A 13,811-nucleotide genomic window follows, 5' to 3' on the forward strand; every position below is an offset into this window, starting at 1 on the left:
GTCAAGGTGATCATACGAACCTGTGAGGAACTAAGGAGTGTGGCCAATCCCAGAATCTGACATTGATTCCCTGAGTGGTCTACTATAGTCATAAATTCATAATTTAAACATAGGATCTATATTGACATACATGTGTGGTCAGCATCTTGTGTTCAGTGCAATTATTCTCCTTATTTTGTCTCTAATTCATGGAAGTATTGTGTATTTTAATAAGTATGGTGACAGGTATAACAGTGCTGACATGGATGACAATCTGTTCAGAAGGATACAGTGTTGTCTATGCATTCTCCATCATATTTTTGACCCAGGACTTTCACAGAAGAGGATAAAAGGCACAATGACTGGCTTCTGACATCAGGATGAATCTTTTGTCAGTGCTGGGATTTTAGCTCAGGTCTGGGTAACTCTGTTGCACTGTGGGAGAAGGGGAAACTCACCATCTTTGAAGAGTAGAATGTCAGGCCTCGTGCAGGGCCTGATTTGAAGCCCCAGCACTGGACAAAATAACAAGCCCACCTTTTTAAAACATAGGATTTCTCTATACTTACAGGTGTGGTATGCATCTTGCATTCAGTGTAGTTATTCATTCTATTTTGTGTCTTATTCATGGATGTATTGTGTATTTTATTGCATATGGGGTGACAGATATAACTGTGCTGACATGGATGACAACCTATTCCCATGGCTAAGAGTTGCCTATATAGCATTCTCCAGCCTCAATGAGACCCAGGACATTCCGAAAACCTGTGCCACCAGAGGCTTCTTACATCAGAATGAATCTTCTAGTAGTGCAGGAATTTGAACTCAAAGCCTAGCAGGCCCAATTGGTGAATGGGTCATGGTGAGCACACCAGGCTTTGAGCCACTAAGGAACTAGGCCATTCCTGGGACCTGAGATGGAGCCCTGGTGGGGGCCAATATAGTCATAAATTCATAATTAAACAGTGGATATATATTTCCCAACATGGGTAGGAGGCATTTTACGTTTGGTGTAGTTATTCTCTTTGTTTTGTGTTTTATTCATGGATGTATTGTGTATTTCCTTGAGTATAGGATGACAGATACAACTGTGGTGAACTGGATGACAACCTATTCCCATGAGTATAGAGTTGCGTATACATTCTCCTTCCTAGCTGAGCCCCAGAACGTGCACAGTACAGGAAAACAGTTGCATTAACTGGTTACTTTCCTCAGGGTGAATTTTTGGCAGTGCTGGGATGCAAACTTTGGGCCTAGGAGGCCCAACTGCCCAATGGGTCCTGGTGATCACACCAGACTGTGAGCCACTAAGGAGCTGGGCCATTCCCAGGAACTGATTGAGCCCCAGGGAGGCCAAAATAGTCCTCAATGATCATTGAAACATGAGATGTATATTCAAATCTGTATGTGGACTGCATCGTGCATTGAGTGTTTATTTTGTATGCTATTCATGGGTGTATTGTGTATTTTCTTGAGTATATGATGACAGGTATAACTGGGTTGACATGGATAACAATTTATTCCCATGGCCATGGGGTGGCCCATACATTGTCCATCCTAGCTGAGATCGAGGACTTGCACAGGAAAGAAAACAGGTTCAATGATTGACTTCTGACATCAAGATGAATAAAAGGGCGGGGAATCTGAACTCGGTGCCTAGCAGGACCAAGTGGGGAATGGGTCCACATGAGCACACCAGCCTTTGGAACCTGCGATTGAGCCCCCCCCTAAGGGGAGAGCGGGGAGCACAACAGTCATCCATTCATAAGCTGAAGGTAGTATGCAAATAAGTACACATTTGTATAGAGTAGGAGAGATGGTAACCTGTGGTGGAATCCAATCTGCATGACTACTGATTCTTGGATCTTTCTTGATGCCTCCATTTCATGACTGTGATGATTATTGTCATGCTTCACCAACTTCTTTACAAATAATCGATACCCCATGGGTTTTGCCTATCATTTCCTACTTGCATCACGCACAAACTACTCATTCAAGAATGAGATCGATCACATTCCATGACTCTTCCCAGGTACAGAAATGAGTACCTCAGGATCTCCCGCCATTCCCTCCGCATAGGGGGACTGAATTCAAGCCTCAGGCCTGGAAAAGATACACCTTATATAATTTTTGGGGGGGTCCACTTGTGGGCCTAAACTCTGGGCCTGGGCGCTGTCCTTCAGCTCATCATCTCAAGGTTAGCGCTCTACCACTTGAGCCACAGCGCCACTGCCAGCTTTTTTTCTGCTTATGTGGTGCTGAGGAATTGAGCCCAGGGCCACATGCATGCAAGGCAAGAGTTCTACCACTGAGCCACCTTCCCAGCCCTCCTTATATATATTTTAAAGATAGTATTCATATCTCCTTACAGATATTCAGTCCATATTGTGTTTGGTGTGGTTATTTATTTTATTTCTTGTGTCATTCATTTATTTAGAATTTATTTTATTGACTCTGATGACATCTATAACATTTATTACATTGTTTACATCTTGTCACATAACATCTAGATGTTAGATATGTTCTCCATCATGCCTGGCAGGCCAAGATATGAATTTAGTGCCTAGCAGGCCTAATTCATGATTGGGTGAGTTTGAGCATGGCACTCTCTAGCCAATGAAGATGTCAGGTGGTTCCCAGGCTCTGAGATCGACCCCCAGGTTTGGCCAAAACAGTGATACATGGATAGGCAGACGGAGGTATACAAATAAATATATATATTTGTAAAGAGTTCCATAGCCGTCTATGTATAATAGAATGACACCCACTATTTTCCTACCAATTCTTAGGTATTTATTAAACCGCCATTGAAGGAATATTGTTCTTTTCATGATTAATAAACTATTAATTAAGCTCAATCAGCATTCTAGGATTACTGCATCCAACTTTAGAGTAGACCGATGTATAAACTACTCTTTCAATCAGTAGGCCCTTTGTGAGCTCATAATCTGTTTTCAATCTGATATTTCTGGTATGACAGGTGATATCAGAAATCCCCAGTGACATCAAACTGCCAGATGTCATGACCATTTTGTCACATTGTGACCTCACATTTCTAACAAAACATGCCTTTGGAGACATTACAATCCCTTTTTGAACTCATATATTCATTGCCAATTAATGACAGTTGAGATCTCCCATGCCACTCTGACATCGTGAACCCATTGTGACATCACAAACTTATTGTGACCTCATCACGAGAATAACATCAACAACTAATTGTATCAAATCATTATTTTGACATGATATTGTGGTATTGCTCTTGTGATATCCCTCTCCCATTGTGTTTTTACAAACCTGTTATGGCCTCATCAGATCTTAGAAAATTCATGGACTTTGAGACTTCAAGCTCTTTCTGTGTACTCATGTACATATGACCTCTAAGGCAAGGAGACAATCCATCGAGTCACATTTAATATAATAAATCATTTTTCACTAGAAAGGGGACTGTGATTAACTTATCCAGGACTGGATACCCAGGTTCAAGAGCAGCCTTGACCACCAAACCTCAGACCTCCAATGGGCAGCTCCACCCTTTCTTAATTGTTCTGCAAACCACCAACCACAAAATTATGATCTCCAAAGCTCCAAAGCTCAATGGGCAAGGCTTTTCTCTTTTCCATTCTTCCCTCCTTCTCTACAGACCTGTCATTCCTTCCTCGTATTTCCCTTTTTCCCTTCCACCACTTCCTTCTTCTCTTCAGGCCTCTCCACTCTCCACAGGCCTGCCCTACTCTGCCCCAGTGACCAATTGCCAACCTTCTGCTCTCCCTCAGCTTTCCCCCTTCTCAGGTTTTTCCTTTCCTGCTGTCTCACAACTTTCTTCCATCCAGGTAACTCCCATTTTTATCTCCCCTTACAATGCCCTGAAAATGCAACTTATATATAGGTTGTACCCCTCCTCCCTCCAACGGATCTCAAGACTAACAGTTTTCAGCCATCACTTCCAAAACTGCCCAATGCTCAATCACTTCTTGACAGCTCAACGTGTGAGGCTTGACACCTCCACCTTTGCCAGCATTCCCCACACTCTCCGGTGGGCCAAGCCAAGAATTTACAATGAATATCGGCTCCCACAGGTAATTCTGGCCCCACTGGTTATTATAGTATCCTCATAGTGAATTAGAAGAAATTGAAATTGTATATGTCACTGTTATATTTCAAACTTGATGAGACATCTTTAACTCTTTGTGACCTCATCACCTCGGAGACATCACAAACACTTTGTGTTATCACATTGCCATTGTACAAACATGATCACATTGTGAAATCCCAAAATTATTATGACTTCAAAAGCTTCGAAAGAAAGCATGGCCTTTGTGACATGATAGGCCTTTTGCATACTCCTATCCTCATGTTGAGCTAATGACAATTGAGATCAGGCATGCCATTTAACATCACAAAACCTTTGTGACATAATCACCAGTGTAACATCACATTGTCATTATGATAACATCAGCCCATCATGACATCATAAAACAACAATGACATCAAATCACATGTAATTGTGATGTCACAGATACATTGGAATGCCTATTCTGTGATTTCATTCTATTTCAAATATTGCTGGTGGGTTGATATCAGAAATACATTGTGACCACATAATCATTATAATATCACAATACCTTGATGACACCACATTGCCATTATTATATCACTAATGCACTGTGACATCACAAAACAGTCTTATCCTCATAAATTTTTTGACATGCTGCCAGTGTGATCTCTTTGGCCTCCCTAAGTTCATAAATTGTTTAACTCATAATACTTCAGGCATGACATGTGATATCAAAAATCCACTGTGACATCACACTGCCAGATTTCTTGACACTGAGTCACATGAGGACAACACAAACATGTTAAGACTCATTACACTTGTGCCAACATATGCCTTTGGATATATCATTATCCCTTGTGAACTTATATATTCATTGTCAATTAGATATCTGGCATGAGATTGTGACATCACCATCCCATTGTGAAATCACAAACCTATGTGTCCTCATCACCTGTATGGCATCACCATTTGTAACTTCAAAACAATACTATCTCATGTAATGGTAGCATTACATTGCCAATGGGATATCTCTGTCTCATTGCATTTTCACCAGCCTATTATGTCCTCATAATATTTTACAAAATTCATGGCCTTTCTGACTTCTACCTCCTTACATGAACTTGTATCTTCATTGTGATCTAGTAGAATGAAATTGGACATGTAATGGTGATATTACACATTCATTGTGACATCACTATCCAAGTGTGACCTTATCACCACTTGACATCACAAACCCATTGTGACATCATATTGCCACAGTGATATCATGATCACCGTGTGACATCCCAAAACTGTTATGACCCCTTATCACCTTTGAAAAAGCACATGGTGTTTGTGATATCATGGTCCCTTTGGGTAACCATGTTGTCATTATGAACAAAGACAACTGACATCAGACATGGCAGTGTACCATTACAAACACGTTGTGACATCATCTCCAGAGTGAGATCACATTGTTGTTATAATACCATCAGCCCATTGTTACATCCCAAAATGACAATGACATCTTGGCATTATGACATCACATTTTCATTGTGAGGTCCTAGAGACAATGCGATTGCCTAGTCTGTGTTTTCATTCTATCACAAATGTGGGATATAGGTTGATTTCAGAAACCCATTGTGACCACACCATAATTGTGACATTACATTCCCTTTGTGACCTCATATTGACATTGTGATATTATTAATGCAATGTAATATCACAAACCTGTCTTGTCCTCATAAATTTTGTAACAAGTAACTACCTTGGCCGGGCTGGATGCGGAGAGCTAAATTCAATCTCAACCTTGAACCCTCAGACCTCCAAAGAGCAGTTCAGCCATTTGTTAACTGGTCTGCAAACAACCAACCACCAAAATAATGATGTCCAAAGCTCCACACTTCAAGGGACAAGGCTTTTTCCTTTGTCTTCATTCTCTTTCTCTACAGGTCTCTCCTAACTTTCAGGTCTTTTCATTTTTTCCTTCCAACATTCCATTCTTCTCTTCAGGCTGCTCTGTTCTTGACAGGCCTGCCCTGCCTTGTCCAGGTGGCCAGGTGTCTTCCTTCACCTCCTGCTCTCTCTCAATTTCCTCTCCTCCCAGGTCTTTGCTCTCCAGCAGTCTCATCACTTCTTTCCATCCAGGCCTTTAACCTTTTTCTCTCCCCTTCTCTTGCTCTGAAAATGAAGTTTATATATAGGTTGTACCCTTCCCCAACTGAAATAATTTCTTGCCTTCCAATTTTCAATTATCACTTACCAAATGTCCATGCCCAATCACTTCTTGGCAGCTCACCATGTGGGGCTTGACATCATATCTCCTTCAGCAGCATGTCCTGCCTCCTCCAGTGGCATGCACCCTCCCTTTCAATTGGTCCAGACTAGGAGGCCATGATGACTATCTGTTCCCGTGGATTATAGGGGCATTGCTGGTTATTACAGTGTCCTCATGGTCAAATAGTAGCAATTGAAATTGGAAAAATAATTGTGATATTACAAACTCATGACATAACTAACCCATTGTGACCTAACAAACCCATTGTGACTTCACATTGTTGTTTTTGATAACAAGATCACATTGTGACATTTCATATCTATTATAACCTCTTATAACATTTGAAAAATACATAGCTTTGTGATATCAGAGTCCCTTTGTTTACCCAAAGCCCCACTGTGAAATATTGACAACTGAGAATCAGACATGACATTTTGACATCCAAAACAGTTTGTGAGATAATCATAATTGTGACATCACATTATCATTTTTATACCATCTACTCATTGTGAAATCACAAAACTAAAATGATATGATAGAATTATAACTTCACATTGTCATAGTGACATCATAGACACATTATGAATGCCTTTTCTGTGATTTCATTCTATTTCAAATGTGGCATGTAGGTGATATCATAAACAAAGCAGGAACTCATAATCATTGTGACATCACAATCCCTTTGTATATCATGTTGCCATTGTGATATTATTAACCAGCCGTGATATCACAAACATATCCTCTCATGATAACTTTTGTGCCATGCTGCAATTCTGATACCTTAGGCCTTATTGTCCTCATAATCTGTTGTTGACCTAATTAGATTTCACATATGACATTTGATATCACAAATTCCCAATGACATCATGACCATGGTGGAATCATACTGCCAGATGTCATATCCATTGTGTCAAATTCTGACATCACAAGCCTTTTAGAATTTCAGTATATGTGTGACAACACATACTTTTGGAGAAACCACAGTGCCTTTGGGAACTCATATATTCATTGTAAGTTAGGACAATTGAGAATCATCATGTCATTGTGACATGCCCAACACATCACCAATATTTTGTGACTTCACCACCAATGTGGAATCATCAACTAATTGTGACACCAAAACAATATTTTGACATGATGTAATGAGTTTACATTGTCATGGTGATATCACTGTCCCATTGTTCATTCACAAACTTAAAATGACCTCCTAACATTTTCAAAAATTCATGTCCATTAGTACTTCCAGCTTATACTGTGAACTTGTATGCACATTGTGAAATAGTAACAATTGAAAATGGACTTGTGTTTGAGATATTACAAAATCATTATGACATCAAAAGCCCATTGTGACCTCATCACAACTGTGTATCATAAAGCTATCATGATCCCTAAGTACATTTGAAAACACACATGGCATATGTGACATCATAGTCCCTTTGTGTACCGAAATCCTCATTGTGGATACATGACAATTGAATTCATATATGCCATTTTAACATCACAAACCCTTTGTGACCCCATCACCAGTGGGACAACACATATTCATTATTACACAATTACCTCCTTGAAACATCACCAATTTACAATGACCTCATAGCATTATAACATTTATTGTCATTGTGATGTCATAGACACATTGTAAATGCCTATTCTCTTATTTCATTCTATTTCAAATGTGGCATGTGGGTTGATGTCAGAAATATATTGTGATCTCATAAATATATGGCATCGCAATCACTTTGTGACATCACAGTGCCATAGTGATATCACTAACACACTGTGATATCACAAATTTCCCTGTCCTCATAAGTCTTGTGATGTGGAGCAATTGTGATGTCTTAGGCCTTTTATGAAGTCGTAATCTGTTTTCAAACTGATAAGATTGCAGTTATGACATATGATATAAGAAATCCACTGTGACATCATGACCATTGTGACATCACACTGACAGACATAATAAACATTGTGTCACACTGTGACATCACAATCTTCCTAGGACTTCATAACATTTGTGAAAACACATGACTTTGGAGATACCACAGTCTGTTGTGAACTCATATCCTCTGTGATTTGATGACAAATGAGATCCGTTATGCCATTTGGATATCACTAATCAATTGTGACATCATAGACCCCTTACCGTTTGGCATCACCAATTAATTGTGACATCAAAACATTTTGTGATGTCACAATGTGACACGATGATCATGACATCTGTCAGTGTGATGTCACAGTGGTGATGATGTCACAGTTTATTTCTGTTATCTCAAGTCATACATGAAATATGAGGTTGAAAACAAATTATGAGGGCAAAAAGGTCTAAGATATCACAATGCCAGCATGTCACAAAAGTTATGAGGACAGGAGAGCTTTGTGATGTCACATTGTGTTAGTGATATCACAATGGTACTGTGATGTCACAAAGTGATTATGATGTCAAAATGGTTTGTAGGCACAAAATTGCGTTGTTGATATCAACTCTCATGCCATATTTGAAATACAATGAAATCACAGAATAGGCATTCACAATGTGTCTATGATATCACAACAAGAATTGTTGTCATAATGCGATTCTGTCATTGAGTTTGGTGATGTCACAATGAGCTGATGCTCTCATAATGAAAATGTGATGTCACACTGTTGAGGATGTCACAAACACTTTGTGATGTTATAATGGCATGTCTGATCTCAATTGTCATTACTTACCTACGAGGATATGGATACACAAAGGGACTGTGATGTTGAAAAGGACATGTGATTTTCAAAGGAGCTAAGAGGTCATAATAGATTTGAGATGGCACAATGGAATCATGATGTAACAATGACAATGTGTCACAATGGCTTTGTGATGTTGTGGTGGTGATGATGTCAAAATGGGTTTGTGATGTCACAACGAGTTTGTAATACCACAATTAATTTCCAATTTCAATTGCTACTAGTTCACAAGGAGGATACTGTAATAATCAGCAGGGCCCGATAATCTATAGGGTCTGATAATCAGCATGGGCCCATCTCCTGGCCAGCTGGAGAGGACAAAGAATGACACCAAAGAAGGTGAGGCATCCTGTGAGAGGGACTGGTGCATTAATCACCATGTGTTGAGCTGTTAAGAAGTGATTGGGCTGTGGGCAGCTTGGGATGTGATAGTTGAAAACAGGCAGTAGGTGTGGAGAAAGGGTACAGACTTTATATAGGCTGCTTGTTCAGAGCAATAGAAGTTGAGAGAAAAAGGAAAAAGTCCGGGAAGGAAGGAAGTGGTGTGATAGCATAAGGTGAAAGACCAGGGTGGAGAGGAAGTTGAGGGAGGGCAGAAGGTGAAGGATAGCAACTGACGAGCCTTGCAAAGCAGTTCAGGTCTGTGGAGAGTGGAGAGTCCTAAAGAGAAGAAGGAACTGGGAGAAGGGAAAAAGGAAAAGATCTCGAAAGAAGTATAGGTCTGTAGCGAAGGAGAGATAAAGAGAAGAGGAAAAGAGGCTTTCCCTTTGATATTTGGAACTTTGGATATCATAATTTTGGGGGTTGGTGGTTTGGAGAACATTTATTATATAAAATGTGTCTTGATGGATTTTCTTGAACTATAGAGGTCCTTATTTTTGAAGACTCCATCGAGATAATCCATTTGGATTGCATCAGGCCTTGGCCCCAGGGAAAAATCCCCATAGGTGAGAGTGTCAGCCTTCAGGGTTGAGAGTCTACCTGGAGTCCGGAGGTCCAACATGGACAAAAGTCATTTATATACCTCTAGAGGTGCATCTTGGAAAGCTTGCCAGCTTGTGTTGGACCCCTCTGGAAGCTATTTGTGGCTTCCTTGGGACACCATCTGGAACCTACTTGAGAGATAATGTAGGGCTTCCATGGGAAGCCGTCTGGAACTTCATCAAGAGTACATCTGCAACTTCCTTGAGAAGCCATCTGAGACCTACGCTGGAGGTAATCTGGGGCCTTCTCCAGGGGCCAACTTGGACTTTCTCCAGAGGTCATCTGGGGCTTCCTCAGGAGGCCACCTGAGACCTCTTCAAAAGTAGTTGTTGGGGCTTTCTTAAGAGGCAATCTAGGACTACCTCCTGAGGTCATCTGGAGCTTCTCTGGGAGGTCATCTCAGGTTACCATGATGAGAAATCTATGACCATCTTTGGACATCATCTGGGACTTCGTTGAGAAGCTATATAGGACCTTCTCTGGAGGTCATCTGCTGCTTTCCAAAGAGGGTTATCTGAAACTTCCTCTGGAGTTCATATGTGGCCTCCTTGAGTGGCCATCTGGGAGGTAATGTCAGCCTCATTGAAAAGACATCTGGAAACTCCTTTGGAGATCATCTGACATTTCCTTGGAAATCCATTTGGAACCTCCATAATAGGTCATCTAGGGCCTCCTAGGGAGGACATATGTGACATCCTCCAGAGGTCATCTGTGGCCTCCTCAAGAGGCAATCTGGGACGTTCTCTCTATCATCTGGGACCTCCTGTGGAGGTCAACATTGAGAGGTATGGGACATGTGGGTTAAGTATCTGTGGCTCTTGGTGTTTGTATGTATGCTGATAGTTCTATCTGTGTCCTGTATGCACCTGTTTACTCCTTTTCTCAGGATGGGAGAACAAGGCCTTAGGTTGTCATATCCAAAAAGTATTCTCCCCCAGGTTTACAGAATCCCTCAGAGGAAGATGCACTGATGTACTCTTGCTCCTATTCTTTTGTCATCAGCCACTCTAATAAGTCCTCCAATACCAAAAGTGGTTACTTGTACCAGACTGACGTGGTACAATGTGGTATGTTACCCTTATTACCCTTGAGAGAGGAACATGGAGGAGATGGTGGGCAGGACCCCATTCTAATATATGTTCCCTTTACAAGTAGTGACCTGTATAACTGGAAACAGAAAAATCCATCCTTTTCAGAAAAAAACAGGGGTTCATTACATTAGAGACAGTAATTTTCACACACAAGCACATCTGGGATGACTGTCAGCAAATTTTACAGGTGCTTTTCACCCGGTAGAAAAGGGAGTGAATACTGTCGGTGATTTGACGGTGGTGCTTGGACCAGACAGTCGCCCCACAATTGAACGAGACTATTTGGAGCAAGTCTTTCCCCAGACTTACCCAAGCAGAGACAAACAGCAGTCAAGGTGCTTAACAAGTATTTCCAGGTTCAGCTAGCAGGGATACCGCAGTGCCTAGAAAGCTAAGTCTTCAATCTAAGGTGAGTGAGATGGTACTGTTCCCCAGTGAGTACCTTAATGCTTTTTCTGGAACATCTCCCAGAAACCTATAGGACCTATAGGCTATAGATCTTTAAGTCCTGGAGAATCAAAGAGCCCTAAATATGGCCTTTGTTACGCAGTCAGCCATGGGTATTAGAAGAAAGCTTGAAAAGTTAGAAAGTTTTGAGGTAAAGTGGTTGCCCAGTTGGTGTTTGATAACAGAGACCCTGAAAAAAAAAACAAGTCTAAGAAGCGAGTTTGAGTTTTGGTAGGAGCACCAGAATAGGGATCAAGAAACCTTTGGCAAAGACAGTACAATTCATTTGAAAATGGCAGCAGGGAACCTCTAGGACTAGATAAGTGAGCTTAATGCAAGCAAAATGGACATTAGGAAAAGGAATGCCCAAGGAGGAGAAAGATAGAAAATGACAGGTTAAGTAAGCACATTAACCACCTGGAAAATGTAAATGACAGGTTAAGTAATCACATTAACCACATTGAAAATGTGTTCATAGCTCTGGAGAAACATGCAAAGGACCTCTGAATTCCATTAAGAAATTATGGCTATGAAAAAGGAGCTGGGGGGCTGGGAAGATGACTCAGTGGTAGAGTGCTTGCCCTGCATGCATGAAGCCCTGGGTTTGATTCCTCAGCACCACATAAGAAAAAACAAAAAAGCCGGAAGTGGCAATTTGGCTCAAGTGGTAGAGCACTAGCCTTGAGCTGAAGAGCTGAGGGACAGTGTCCAGGCCAGAGTTCAGGCCCCACAACCGGACCCAAAAGTAAAAAGAAAAAAAAAAAGGAAAAGGAGCTGGATCTGATATAAGAATATATTGGGTTGAAGTACATGTCAATTATAAGCTTTGAAAAGTGTCACCAGAAATTCAAAGCAACAGAGAAAGAAGGAAAGAGTAGTTAGCAGAGAAGACGGGGAAGTGCTGTGTCATAGAAGATGAGGCCAAGAAAAGAGAACAAGAAAATATCAGGCTCAAGAAAGAGATTGTTTCTCTTCAGAAAGAGTTAAAGGACCACTTGCTTTGATAGAGAATGCCATGGAAAGGGAAAGAACATTAGGAATTAAAACAGAAGAGCTAAACAAACAGTTAAAGATCTGTCACAAAAATACACAGAAGTGGAAAACTAGAAAGAGAAACTATTAGAGTAAAAGCCCCAAAAGACTGCTGAGATCTTCACCATAAATGTAATGCAGAAGCATCGTGTCCCAGTGGAACAAGTGGAGGTGCGAAAAAATACCTCTCAAGAGCACCTTTGTGAACTTAAGGGAGGAGCTGAAGAGCAAGCAAAGGTGTTGTGAGAAGGAGCAGCAGTTGGCCAGTCAAGGGAACTCTCCTGTGACCCTGCCAAATCATTTGCTGGTTAAGGAGCACATTGAGAAGGAGAGTGGGATCATGAAAGCAAGTTTGAGATAAAAGGAGGAGAATAAAATGGAAGAAGTCTCCAAGGTTCAGAGTACTCTTCAGGAGTTAAAGGAAGTAGAGACCTAAGATACAGGGAGACATCTGAGCTGATCAGGTAGCTTGGGAGACCAAACTAAAACAAGTTGGTTTTCTAGAGCTACTAGCCATCAATATTAAAGGAAGAAGCAAAAACAGTGGTAATAAGTGTGCAAATGTTGACACTGAACTTGTGAAAAATGCATACAGGCTCACCCTTTCTGTCAGTTTACATGTAGATATTTGCAACCTGGTAAATTGCCGGAGGACACTGTCTAAAACTGTTCTGAAAACCGGTGGGGCCTCAGCCTGACAATACTTTGTAATGTGTGTAGTTAATTTCCAACAGGTAAATGCTGAAATTCTGGAACACATGGAAAGAATTCATATGTGAGGATCCTCAGATGGTGAATTTAGGAAAGTGGATTCCACAGAGGTAAAGCCTGGAAAGTATGGCTATTGGTATTGTTAGTAATAGTGGACATTTTTTTCAGGCTGAGCGGAGGCATGTAATAATACCATGATTTGGCTTACCATTAGCTGTGGGGTCCAAAGATGGTGCTGAATTCAAGGCCCAAGTTCTCAATTATTAACTAATGCCCTAGGAATAAATTGGAAGTTACAATCCATTTATAAGCCTCAGAGTTCAAGCACTAGGAAGAATGAATATGACCTTAAAGGAAACTTTAATTAAATTAAATACAGAGACTGGCCATGGCTAGGTAAGCCTCCTCCACTTCACTCTCCTTTGAGCAAGATGTAGCCCTTATGTTAAAGAATTCAATCCCTTGAAATACTTTAGTGTAGAACACCCCCTTACGTTCCTAAAATTAGGAAGGCTATATTAGCAGAAATGTCTTAACT

Source organism: Dipodomys spectabilis, unplaced genomic scaffold (assembly GCF_019054845.1).
Source record: "Dipodomys spectabilis isolate Male_0828 unplaced genomic scaffold, ASM1905484v1 ptg000123l, whole genome shotgun sequence".
In the NCBI taxonomy this organism is placed as follows: Eukaryota; Metazoa; Chordata; class Mammalia; order Rodentia; family Heteromyidae; genus Dipodomys; species Dipodomys spectabilis.